Raw genomic sequence first — 12,566 nt, 5'->3', positions numbered from 1 at the left:
GTGTGTGTGTGTGTGTGTGTGTGTGTGTGGGTGTGTGTGTGTGCGTGCTAAAAGCAAATACTCTTTGTGATTTTATTTGAGTCTGGCTGTGGCATGGCAAAAGATGTTGGCCTTTTGCATTTGACAAAGATAAGAGGGAAGGAGGAGGGGGGGAGAGAGGAAAAAGTCTGTGCAGCCCTTCCTGCTGGAACTTAGCCACCACTCTGAGAGCCGAAAACGCCGTGCGGACAATTCCCCCCACTCAGCTTTTTAATGGCCGTACACAGAGGCAATAATCATAAAAAGCCAGGGTCTCTCTCTGAATGGGTACTGACATCCGTCTCCTACAGTAACCACAGCTCCAGCGCTGGGCAATTTCCCCTCAACATGCAAAACTGTGAGGACAAAATGTGGGACCTGCCATTCTCCATGCATATTAAAGACACTTGTCATCAAGACGTCACCCAGGAGCTATGAGAACAAGAGGTACAGTTCCTCCGAGACAGACTCACTCACCATCAAAACCATGAAATTAGACCCGGGAAAATATCCTTGTGATGGGAAAAATGCTACACTTTAGTGCATTTTGCATATAAAAAAAAAAAAAAAAGAAGAAAAAACTGAAACGGATGCATGTAAATTGCCTGTGCCACAAAGACAAATTGGTAATTCAGGTTTGGAATGAAAATGACACTAAAGTGCAAAAAGGAAATGGTGCAGCGTGAAAGGAATAAGGGTTGTTAAAATGTCACATTTGAGATTCTGTGCCTTTAGGAATCGAGATGTATTGTTAGAGGAAATGTGATAAACGCGAGCCAAATGTACGGGTAGCAAATACAGCTCCGCGTATATCACGTTGTCTTAGTCAACGAGCTCAGAGCGACGCCCACAGAACAGACACATACTGATGAATGCACAATTTGTGGTTATATGCTTCCTTGCACCTTTCTTTTAGGAACTCGTATGTTTTTCTCTACAATGACAAAAAAAAAAGAAGAAAAAGAAAAGGAGCGTGTACCCACACGGTGACATTCATAGCACAGATGCAAACCATGTTGAGTCGTTCAAAGCAATGACGGATTTCAGAAACACAGAAGGTGCTTGTATGTACTTGCTTTGAGTGCAGCGACACAGATGTTGATGCCTGGAATCCAAACCACTGATGGCGTTTCAGTAGATCGACCTTTGTGTACAATTAGCACTGGCACCAGCAGCAACGGAAATTTTGTACATTCGTTTGTTGCTTTTTGTTCGGCGTACTGTAACAGACGTAAATTTAGAAAAAAAAAAAAAAGTTTTGGCCCCCATTAGATACCTTCTGGGTTTTTTTTTTTGTTTTTTTGTCACACTTAAATGTTACAGTTGGCAAAACAAATTCCAATATCAAACTAAAAGAACTTTCCAACCAACTTGGCCTCTTGTGAAAAATTATTGTTCATTTTTTAACACCTGCGTCATTGTTACCCACTCTTCTTTGTAGAATGGCTTCAATTGAACCACTTTGTTGGGTTTGTCGATTGGATTTAAGTTTTGACTTTAACTAGACCTTTTAAAAATCTTCACTTAGGGGTTTTGAGTCATTCAAAGGTTTACTTTCTGGTATACATTTAATCTTTCTACAGCAAAACATGTTTGAGCCAAAGGTCATAAACTGATGGTCAGACTTTGTTTTTCAGGATTTCTGCTGGAGAGCAGAAGTCATACTCCCACCAGTTACGTTTTTTTTTCGGGTCCTGAAAAAGAAAGCATCATACTCCCACCACCATGTTTCACTGTAACTATGATGTTTTTGTCACTTTTTCCTGAAACACTGAGTCAGTTTGACAGCAGATGCAAAACAAAAGGTTACGTTCACACTGCAACCTGAAGTGACCCAAATCTCTTATTTTTATTTATTTATTTTTTCTATGCCCTTATGCGACTTGAATCCGATCTTTTCATCATGACACTCTGAACAACACCAATCAGATGTTTTTAATGTGAATCCACTCCATCTAGCTATGCGGTCCTAAAGTTGATACGAATCCGACCTTTTCAAATGTGACCTGAGTCCGACGTTAATGTCACTGATACTCGACAACCGTCACAGTCCTGATACGCCGGAGTGAGAAGAAAAACAACCTTGGCGTATGCTAATGAGAATTAGGTTGTTAATGTGCTGGCTCTGGTTGGACAACAACTTTAAAATCCAAAGATGTGCTAGCTCCACCATCCATGTTTACGTCCACAAACACTCAGCATGTGCACTACATCTGACATTCCTGCGTCCTTTTCTGCATGACTACACGTTGGACACTTTTAGGTTCTCCGCAGTTCGCATGAACGCTCACGTACAAGTCACATATCTGGAAATGTGAATGAGAAAAAAATCCGATTTCACAACAAAATCGGAATTGAGCATTATAGTCACTTAAGTGAAAGTAAAAATGACGGCATACTAAAAATAATCCTAAAGTTTTGTTTTTCCAAAAAGCTACTCAAGTTAATGTAACTGAGTAAAAATGTAGCTTTGTATTTAATTAATTTCTTGCTTAAGCAGAACAGACTGAAGCCAGGCTTGGGTGTGACTAATGAAATGACCTCAGCTTTCCAAAAATAATGTGGTTAATTACGGGTAATTAGTGATTTACAAGGAGAACGACTGCTTTTTCACATTGGGCAAGATTGGTCGTGTTAGATTTTCTTTTTTTCCACCCAAATCATTAAAACTGCCTTTTCACCAGATCATTTCTTGATGTTCTGAAACGTTTAAGTGCAACCCAAAAAAATTCAATAAGATTTGCACTGTGAGCGGCAAAGACTTATTCAACTTACATAAGGTGCATATAGTGCACAGAAGCCAGATTGCGTCCCCCCCTTTGGGTCCATGTGTCACCCTCCCTTCCCTTGCTTTGTCCCTGGGCTCCTCAGTGCCCAAGACCAGTGCCCTCCAGGATGACAAATGGCCTTAATGAAATTGGACAACTCAGCATACATGCATAAAAGGATGTTAAATATTGATAGTGAACATCAACGTAGTGGTGCATATTCCACTCTTTAATATTTTAAGTGTCAGACAGCCCTATTGTCTATCTATTGGAAGGGTGTTGGAGGGGGTAAATCACCGTCTGTGTCCCCCAGGTCTCTTTGAGACACATATGATGGCCAAGGCAGCATTCATTCTGCTACAAATGACAGCACTCAGGACCGCACTTTGCATACATGCTCAACCAAAGTGAGTCAAGGCGGGTCTTTTTCATAAATTTTCATCTTCAATCCTCCAGGATTATGCATTTTGAGGCCCGGCTATGTATAAACAAGCAAATATCCCCTGAATATGCTAACAGCAACTTTTCTTCAGCCGCCCCAAATAAGAAAAGAAAAAAAAAAGACGCGGCAGAAATCGTCAAACGTGATTTGATTTGCAGCGCGAGGGATCAATCTCCGGGTTTTGCGTTGATCAATGCCCTTGCGGTCTCCTTTTGCGTCTCCTTGCCTCTAATGTATTAATCATTTTGCACTTCCAAAGTTATGACAGATCGTGTAATCACAAACTGTGTGCGCATGCCAACACTGGAGCTTACAGTGTGGTTATCACAGTGGCAGTACTGTACCTTCAGGGCGTGTCATTGGCGCGCGGCGCAGTAGCAAAGGCAAAGATCACATGAATAACCATTATTCAAATCGATTCAAATTAGGGGGGCACTCAAAGTAATCGGCTAATATCGTACAAAGGAAAAAAAAATCAATTCCACTCCCATTTGGACACAATTGAATGCTTCTGAAGAGGGCAATTATTAAACACACAGATCAGATCCATAATTGGCCACGGAGGATGGGAGGAGAGGGGGAAATATATTGTCATGAGGCCTAATGCACTTCCACCGAGCCAAGAGCCACAGGAGACACTCAGTCCCAGCTAGCTTGCGTGGCAGCAGTAGACGTAGCTGGCAGCAGATAGGCTGCGGACATGCCAGGAGTTTAGGAAGGGTGGGATTCGTAGTGCCAATGTGGTGTGGTAGAGGAGTGGGGGCACCCAAAGACTAGCAAGGTCCCCCTATATCACCCACTCACCACAATCCGCCCCCACCCGTCTACTTCTGCACCCCCTGGAGGCTTCACTTCAGGTCCCTGACACACCGGAGGGATGACCCTGGGAATCTCATTATGCATATAGCCAAAGCGCGCACCATCGGAGCCACTGCCACCCCACCACCACCCCACACACACACTAATGCATTTGCATACAGAAGACAGACCAAATAAGGTAATAAATCAGCGGCCTATATTCAAATGCTTTGCAGGGAGATTGAAACCCCTGCATACACTCCTTCAAGTAAATTCACCCGCACAAGCCAGACACCCATTCCCATCAGCGGACACAGGCACTGCATCCACCGGACACCGACATATAAATATATATCCCCGCATCGCCGAGGCAGTGGGCCACCTCAATATATCAATATACATATGTTTATGTCTCATGTGCCCCAGGCAAAACTAGCTACCTTGGCGATAAGGCGGCGCTTTCATGGCACCCGAAGGTCACTGCTCACACTGGAAAGAGTTGTGGGCAATTTGAATATTGCACTTAATGCGGGTCTTTTGGACAGCAACCTCTTTCCAATTCACTTTGCCTCATCAATAATGAAATTGCCACGAACATGGAAATCAAAGCAATTTCCTTAAGGTGGGATTACAGAGGGTTTCAATTTTCTTACAGCAGGACCAACATGTAATTGAGCCATGCCTTTTTTGTGTGTGTGTGTGCGTGTGCCGCCGCCGACAAAGTGTTACTTTACTTTTTCTCTTTAAAAAAATGGTGATGTTCGCGAGCAACGTGAAGGAAGTGTGTAACAGCCTCGCTCATGCTTGATATGGCTGATTACAAAAGTCTGAGAATAAATAAATAGGACTGTCTGGCTGTTGTGTATGCTTGAATAGGACACAGTGAGATGGAATAATAAAATCAAATCTCCTAAACAGAGTAAGATATATTTGTGTGAGTGTGGCTGCCGAGCTTGTGTGTGCGTGTGTGTGCGCGCGCCTGTGCTGACTGGCACAATAAAGCGAGCCTACCATGATTGCATTATGATCTGGTGGAAAATGAATTCTGCTTAACAAGCCCCCCCACCTCTCCCCGCCTCACCTCAAACACACACAACCAGCCCCACCACCACACTTACTTCCATTCCATTATTTCCAATAAAAACAGGGAGGAAAAAGAGAAAAAAAGATGCTTTTTTTTTTTTTTAAGATACATGCAAATAGCGATCCATCAATCAATTTGTTGGTCCCAAAAGTACCATCAAAGGAGCAGGGGCTGTGAAGTATGCAATTCCCCATCAACAAATGGAGGATTGAAACAGAATCCTTCAAGCTTAATTAATGGGAAGTCTGCCACTATTACTTGGTTTGTTTAACGCGCCTCACACAGAGGGCAAGTTGTCCTTTTTTGAATCACTGCACCGAATTCCACTTGTTCAACATCACTGAACTGCTTTTCATGCAAAAAAAACAATCCATCTCATTTTTTAATCCCTTTCCCCTCGTGGGGTCGACATGTCATTATTTTGATCCCGCACGTACAATGGCTTCACACATTCATATCGCATCGCTCAGAGAGTGCGTGGCAGTAATTATCGCCAGGCAGAGATTTTCTATTTGGAGAATAACTACCTTCGGTTAGGAGGAAACGCTCCGAGGCGGTAATTTCTGCTTCATCCTAAAGTTCAGACCCAAATACCTCCTCTTCTCCAGATAGCCAATTACGTCTCGGTAAACAGCGAGCGCAGTTTTTATCGAGGCATCATTGCAAATCTGTAACAAAAACTAAAGAGGAAGAAAAAAAAAAGACACACACACAAAGTTTGTTCGAAAAATGTCAATCTTGAACTTTCTGTAGGGAACCAAAATGGAAATGAGTCAATGTAAATAATGGTTTAATAACGCACCCCTCCCCGCACCCCTCTGACTCCTCGCCCAAGTGTAAATCCAATGTGAAATTCACCAAAATGCGGGAAACTTTTCAGCCGCTTGAGCTAATAACTGGTAACAGGGAGAGGGCTTAAACAAAAGATCAGTCAAGCGTTCATTTGAATATTCAAATCCTTTTTAATAAAACTCAGCTTGATTCATTTCCCGTAGATTTGCCAAAAACGCTCACTTTGAATTGGAAAGAGCGTTATTTGAATTTTTCAGCTGAAGACACAGACAGAGGATGAGGAAGTATTCACCTGGTAAAGGCCATTGTCTCGAAGCAACGTGAACATCAGACCGTATTTAAATGGTAGAAATTTGAGTTTTGCACTCGTGCGCACACGGAAAATAAAAAGTACATTGAGATATTTGCATTAGTTAAAACTAATGCTCAGCACAACGGCTGTTGGATTTAGATTATTTGTTCGTTTGGGGGTTTTTTCTTATAGAATACTATTAATGAATCCGAATCTAATATTATGTCATCCAAGAAGCAATATCTGTGACAAAAAACATCCAGCACTACAAAAACACAAAATATTAGCAAGTATTTTTGTTTTAGTTTCTAGAGGAAATATCTTTGTACACTTGAAATAAAACAAACCCAAATTCCAAGTAACTTTTAAGCAAGATATAGGAGCTTGTTTAAGTCAATAATTCCTTAATTTTGATGAAAAAGGCAGATTATTTAATTGATAACATAGGAAAATGTTTTGTTGTACAGTGTCAGAAGAACTAATACTTTTTTTAAATCAGCATTAAGGAATTATTTATGTAAAACAATCTCCTATATTTTGCTTAAAAGTTACTTGTAAGTTAGGTTTGTCTTATTTCAAGTGTACAAAGATATTTCCTCTAGAAACTACAACAAAAATACTTGGTAAGATTTTGTGTTTTTGCAGTGGAGGTACAAAATCACAAACATTTGTATTTTAAAAAATAAGTCCTTATAATAACTTTTTGTTACCATAAAAATTCATGAAAAGGTTGGATCAAATTTATTGTCACTCTAAAGAAAGTGGGGGAAAAGTAATAATTCAGAAATGATAGTTAAACACTCACCTGGATAAAGTTAGATATGTTGAAATATTTGCCATTCCCGTGAATCCCTAAGCTTATATTTAACAAACTCTTTTAAATGATTTAAACTGATCTGTCATCCATGGTACGCCATAAATAGGCTCAACTCCATAGTATGAGAAACATCCTATAGCATTAAACCTGACCTGCTGGGATTGTTGCCAAAACTTGTACAGTCGCCATTGGTAACTGGAGACACGTTTGATCATTTGATTCTCGACCGAGTCTTTGATCCAATCAAATTGTAGTTTTCTTCCATCGTCTTTGTAGTTTTGAAGCATTCAGGATCATTTCATCTAAGCAGCCTACCATGTTCAGGTCAGTGTTTTCATAAAAGATGTTTGAAACGACTGATTGCACTTTAACTGCTGACGTTTTGTACGTGCATCAATTGAAGTGATGAATCAGCAACATGCATGTCATGGCTGTTGAATGCTGGTTTTCTAGTACTCTGGTACTCCTACTTGTTTTTGGCAGAAATTATATTTTGACATTTACAGAGTGTGAGCTGGTTGTTTATGTTGGGCTGATATGAATATGAATACAACTTGACATTTGCATTGAATTCAGTAAGTCTTAGAGTTTAACCTTTTAAACTGCTTCATAAAAATGAAGTTCTGGTCAAGGAATTGTGCTAATGTGACTCATTATGGAGTCATTATGACTCATTATGAACCAGCAGTAGGTCACTCATAACTTTCATTTGATCATTTGGTCATATGTTGCCATATTTCATCAGAGACAACTAAATTTGACAACCACAATAAATGGGATTAAAGTATACATAAAACAGAAAACAGTAGACAATATTGAAATAAATTACATTTGAGCATCTTTCTGATAATTCATCTTCACCAGAATATTGAGAGAAATAAGTGTAGCATGAACAAACTGTTTAACTTTGACCTTTTCAACCCTAAATGGGCTCGACAGAACACATTCTTTCCACACGACACAATAAATTTTATGTTTTCTGACTCCAAACTGGATTCTTTTGTTCCAGGATGTGAAAGAAAGAAATTAATTAAGTGGATGTCTTTAATGAAATAATATGAAGTAGAAAATCAAGTCACAAAGCATTAATTACACAACAATGCAAGTCTGTATAGGTCATTATGGTGTACATCAGGGTTCTGTTTTGGGACCCTTGGTATTTCTGATTTATATCCCATTTCATGAGCTTTTGAGCACTTTTAACTGTGTCCAATGTCTCTTCCATACTGCTGGTATTCAGTTCTGCATCTGCTTTAGGTCTCAAGAGGTTCTCTAAGCTGCATTTCATTACATAACAACAAACCTGAATATGTTGAAAGTTGGGTGACTGAAAATTCGCTCCAGCATAATAAAGAAAAAAACTGACATCCTTGTTGTATTTACATGTAGAAATTGAAAGTCATGGTCCTCTTGCCATTTTTTTTCCAAATCTTCCATCAGGAACCTTTGGAAACATTTTGACTCAAATATTACCTTAAATGTTCAGTTTTTATTTCTCAAGAAATATGACTTAGTTAAGCCATATTGTCTCATGATGAACCTTGAACTTGTTATTCATGTTTGTGTTTATTTCTTGAAGATTAGATTATTGTAGCCATTCATTTACAGAATTGTAGGACTATCTTCAGGACAGACCACTGCTGCCAGGCAAGTTTCCTCTTGTCATGTCGCTCTTAGTCCAGCTACACTGGATTCCACATTACTAGATTGTTGCTCTTCTTTATCACCTTAGAGAGGACAAATAGCTAAGAACTATTTTTTAAGACTTTGCTGTGCAATTAGACAGAAAATGAAAGGAGAGCGAAAGGGGAAAGACATGCAGCGAAGGTCTCGAGATCTGGATTCAAACTGTGAACAGCTGAATGAAGGATCAATGGCCTCCCATCTCAAATATTTTACATCCACATCCCTTGAAGGTCCTTGAGGTCTTTTGACCACAACCTGCTGGTTGTGGAGCATACGTTGTCAAAAGTTGAAGCAGCAGCACCAGCCTTCTCAAACTCATCCATCCATCCATCCATTTTCTTTACACCCTTGTCTCTTAGTGGGGTCGGGAGGGTTGCTGGTGCCCATCTCCAGCTAACGTTCCGGGCGAGAGGCGGGGTCACCCTGGACAGGTCGCCAGTCTGTCGCAGCCTTCTCAAACTCTTACCTTGAATTGACTTTTTAAAAAATAAAAATAAGTGATTAAAGACCAATCATTTAAAAATTGATTTTGCTTTTTGACACTTAAGACTTTTTTCCATTCCATCCTCATGTTTTTTATAACTTTCACACTCTTTCACCAACCTGATCTGTTGATCACAACATCACACTGTATAATCCGATAACCTTTGTGCCCCAACTTACCGTGACCCTGGGGATAAACCAGCAGAGAGATCCAGTTTCTTTCAAATCACCATTTCTTGAATTGCTGTACTGAAGTGGCTGTTCAACACAATAAGCCTGATCCTGCAATGTCTTTATTTAAAAAATACACAGCACAAAGCAGCCTATAGGAACTTGTCAACGCTGCAGCAGAAATCCATATTTCAAAAACCCATATGTTGAGAACAAAACTGGGTAGAACTATTAGAGCAGAAAGAAGCCTCCTTTGTCAGGATCTTCATTGCTTCCGGTTGTGACATGTCAAGTAGAGACTGGGTGTGAGGCTGGTGCCAGAAAACAAGGCTTGATGTGGATTTTCACATGTGTGATTCAAAGCTTTATGTAGAGTTGTTTTATTTGACTTGAAGACACTTAATATCTTAAACAAAGACGAAGGCCAAAGAAGAATAATAAAAAGCACTTGTCAGCTCTACAGCTAAACTGGATGTGCAGAGTTTAAAATGACTGCCATTTGCTACAAATCTCCTCCTAACTTCCTGTAAACACCTGCTACTTATAAAAGAAATCTGTTTTTTACGGGCGTACAATTTAAACAGTTTGTAGCAAATAAACAAATTCCTTTCATCAAATTCAACAAGGTTACACTAGATCCTTTTAAAATCCCACATTGAACTTTTAAAATCAAGCTGAGGCTGATAAAGAGTTGTCAGGCCTGTAGGGAAGCAATTAGAAGATGTTTTTATTCTACAGCTGGTTCACAATCATACCACCGTGATGTTTTATGTGATTAAAAACTGACATCTTGATATCAACCTGATCAACTTGCAACACATTTAGGCAACTTAAAGAGCAAAACATTCTATATTTCAGTCAGGTTGGGGATATAAATATATCATATACTAAGAGATTGAGCTATACATCAGTAGAGAACTGTACAGCAGTTTGCTTTTCAAACGGTATCTGTCACAGCATCTGTGACTTTCCGTCCAAAATCCAGTGATACCCTGTGAAACCCTGTATTTGACTTGCAGATCTCCGTATGGACTGTCACTAGTTTATATCCATGGACCTAAATCTCCATCAGGTCCTTGAGATCCTGCTATCAAGGCTAGCTTACATTCCCCAATACAAAACTGAAACTAAACTTTTCTGCTGCAGTTGTAAGACTATGAAACTCTTCCTGACACAGACATGAGCTGACTCTGTGGCCTCTTTTAAAAGCCAGCTAAAAACACACCTTTTTAAATCTGCTTCTGTTTAGTGTGTGTTTTTATTCTCTATTTGTCGAAGGACTTTGTAAATAAAGCTTCACTTACTTACTGAATGCAGACTAAAAATTTACCTTTTTCTTATATAAGCACATCAACAACATGTAAATTAATGCAATTTTCTGAGAGAAAAAAACTGTTACAGGTTAAATGTTTTGAAGCATTTGTAGGAATAATCTTGTAAATATTTATTTATTGGTACTTGTTCGTTCAGAAGTTTATGCAAAAACTTCTGACACTCCTGAAAACAGGCAGAATTAGAATCCTTATGTCAGACTTGGAAGAAAATCAGCAGTCGGCACAGGTCTTATTTGTCTTTTAATCAACAATTAGATCTTTTACTTTGTGGAATTTTTTTCCTAACGTCATTGCCAGACTTTCTTGGAGTTTTATGACATAATTTTAAGACTCTCATCTTATACTGAACTCAAGCTCTTTAGATTTCTAAATTGGGTCATTCTTGACTTATTCTTTTAGGAGTACATCTAATGAGTATTTAATGTATGTGTCAGTTGCTAAAAAAAAAAAAATCACTTGGCACCATCTCTTCTCACATTATCTCAGCTTTGCAGAATGTAGCATCAATGTAAGACTCTTCCAAGACGCACCTGCAAGTCCGACTTCCTGGTTCAACCTTACCCAGCTGTACGTGTATCTCTCTCTTTTTTTCAGAGATATTTTTGGTACGCTCGCATTTACAGATCTGAAAGCTCGTGTTTGGTTTCGTCTTTATTTCAGTTTTGTTTTTTTCTTTATAGTACTATTGCTATTGAGATGTCATCAAGGGTTGAACTTTGAGGAAATGTTTCACGCTTTTGGATCAGAATCAAATGTTAAAATTTGCAAACACTGGAGTGAAACTGCTGAAATGTAAAAATTTGTTCCCTTTTTATTCAGAGGTTACAGAAGGCCCTCTTCCGCTCTCAAGGCCTCAGCCCTCATAAACAAAGTGATTTATTCAAACTTTCCATATCAGAATTCTGCTATCTAATTACTTCAGGGTGGGAATGAGGGGGGGACAGCATATTCCACTCACCTATGAGTTATGGAGAACCTCTTTTTATGAGTGAAGTTGATGGAGGATCAGGCGAAGAGCTCATCATAAATCCTCAATAATGCAAACGTTTGAGGAATATCTCAAAATAAAAATGCAAATGTGATTAAGAATGGGTTAGCCTGTGCTGATATGGCAGCTTGTATCATCTAAAGAGATGCACGGCACCTACGGCGAGGGAAAAAAAAGCTCCACGTACTAAGGAGGCACTCAAATAAATAAATAACACTGAGTAGCATAGAAGGTGTATGGTAATGTTTTTCTTTACAGCATGCACAAATGCATATATGCCCTCCCATCTGCCCCTCCAACCCGACCATAGAAACAGAAAGTGTCTCAACCACATGCACTCAAAAGGCTCAGTTGGTACGCTTATAAAAACGAAAGTGTGCCCAACATTTTAATCTCACACCTACATGGCCCTAACAAGGAGGCATAAACTTTTAGGAGGGAGGATGAAGTGGAGGCTTGCAGATGCAAATGGGGTGCAGGGGGGAAAATGGCGGAGGTACAATGCAGCAGCTTGTTAGTGACTGAGAGGCGAACAGTGAGGACGATCGCGACAACTCGTCACTCGCCTTTTATCTCTCGTCACCGACAGATGAAAAATCACTGAATCCGCCACATCCGTCGGCATTAACATAACAAAGCCTGCGAGGGGAATGAGAGCGGGAGAGAGAGAGACATGAGGTAGAGAAGAAGAAGAAAAAAAGAGGCCATAGCAACTGTCCTCTTCAAATGTACCCAAAGTCTGACCAATGTACAGGATTTCTCTCCACTCTTTTTTAGCTTTTCTATTTAAAATTCTCCTCTTTTTACTCAACTTCTTCAGTTTTTTTTTTTACTCATTCTCACACGCACACACACACGCATACACTGCATTCACACAGGATACGCTTGGTGAG

General features: G+C 39.7%; 1 long non-coding RNA gene across 2 annotated transcripts in view; it reads left to right on the top strand.

Annotated features, from left to right (window-relative positions):
- Positions 1–12,566, top strand: part of LOC103457829 (uncharacterized) — a 104,148-nt gene that overhangs the window by 77,608 nt on the left and 13,974 nt on the right. The gene's annotated exons all lie outside the window — the stretch shown is intronic.

Source organism: Poecilia reticulata, linkage group LG21 (assembly GCF_000633615.1).
Source record: "Poecilia reticulata strain Guanapo linkage group LG21, Guppy_female_1.0+MT, whole genome shotgun sequence".
NCBI classification, from domain to species: Eukaryota; Metazoa; Chordata; class Actinopteri; order Cyprinodontiformes; family Poeciliidae; genus Poecilia; species Poecilia reticulata.
Note: the sequence above shows the minus strand (reverse complement) of the source record. Positions and strands in the feature narration are given on the sequence as shown.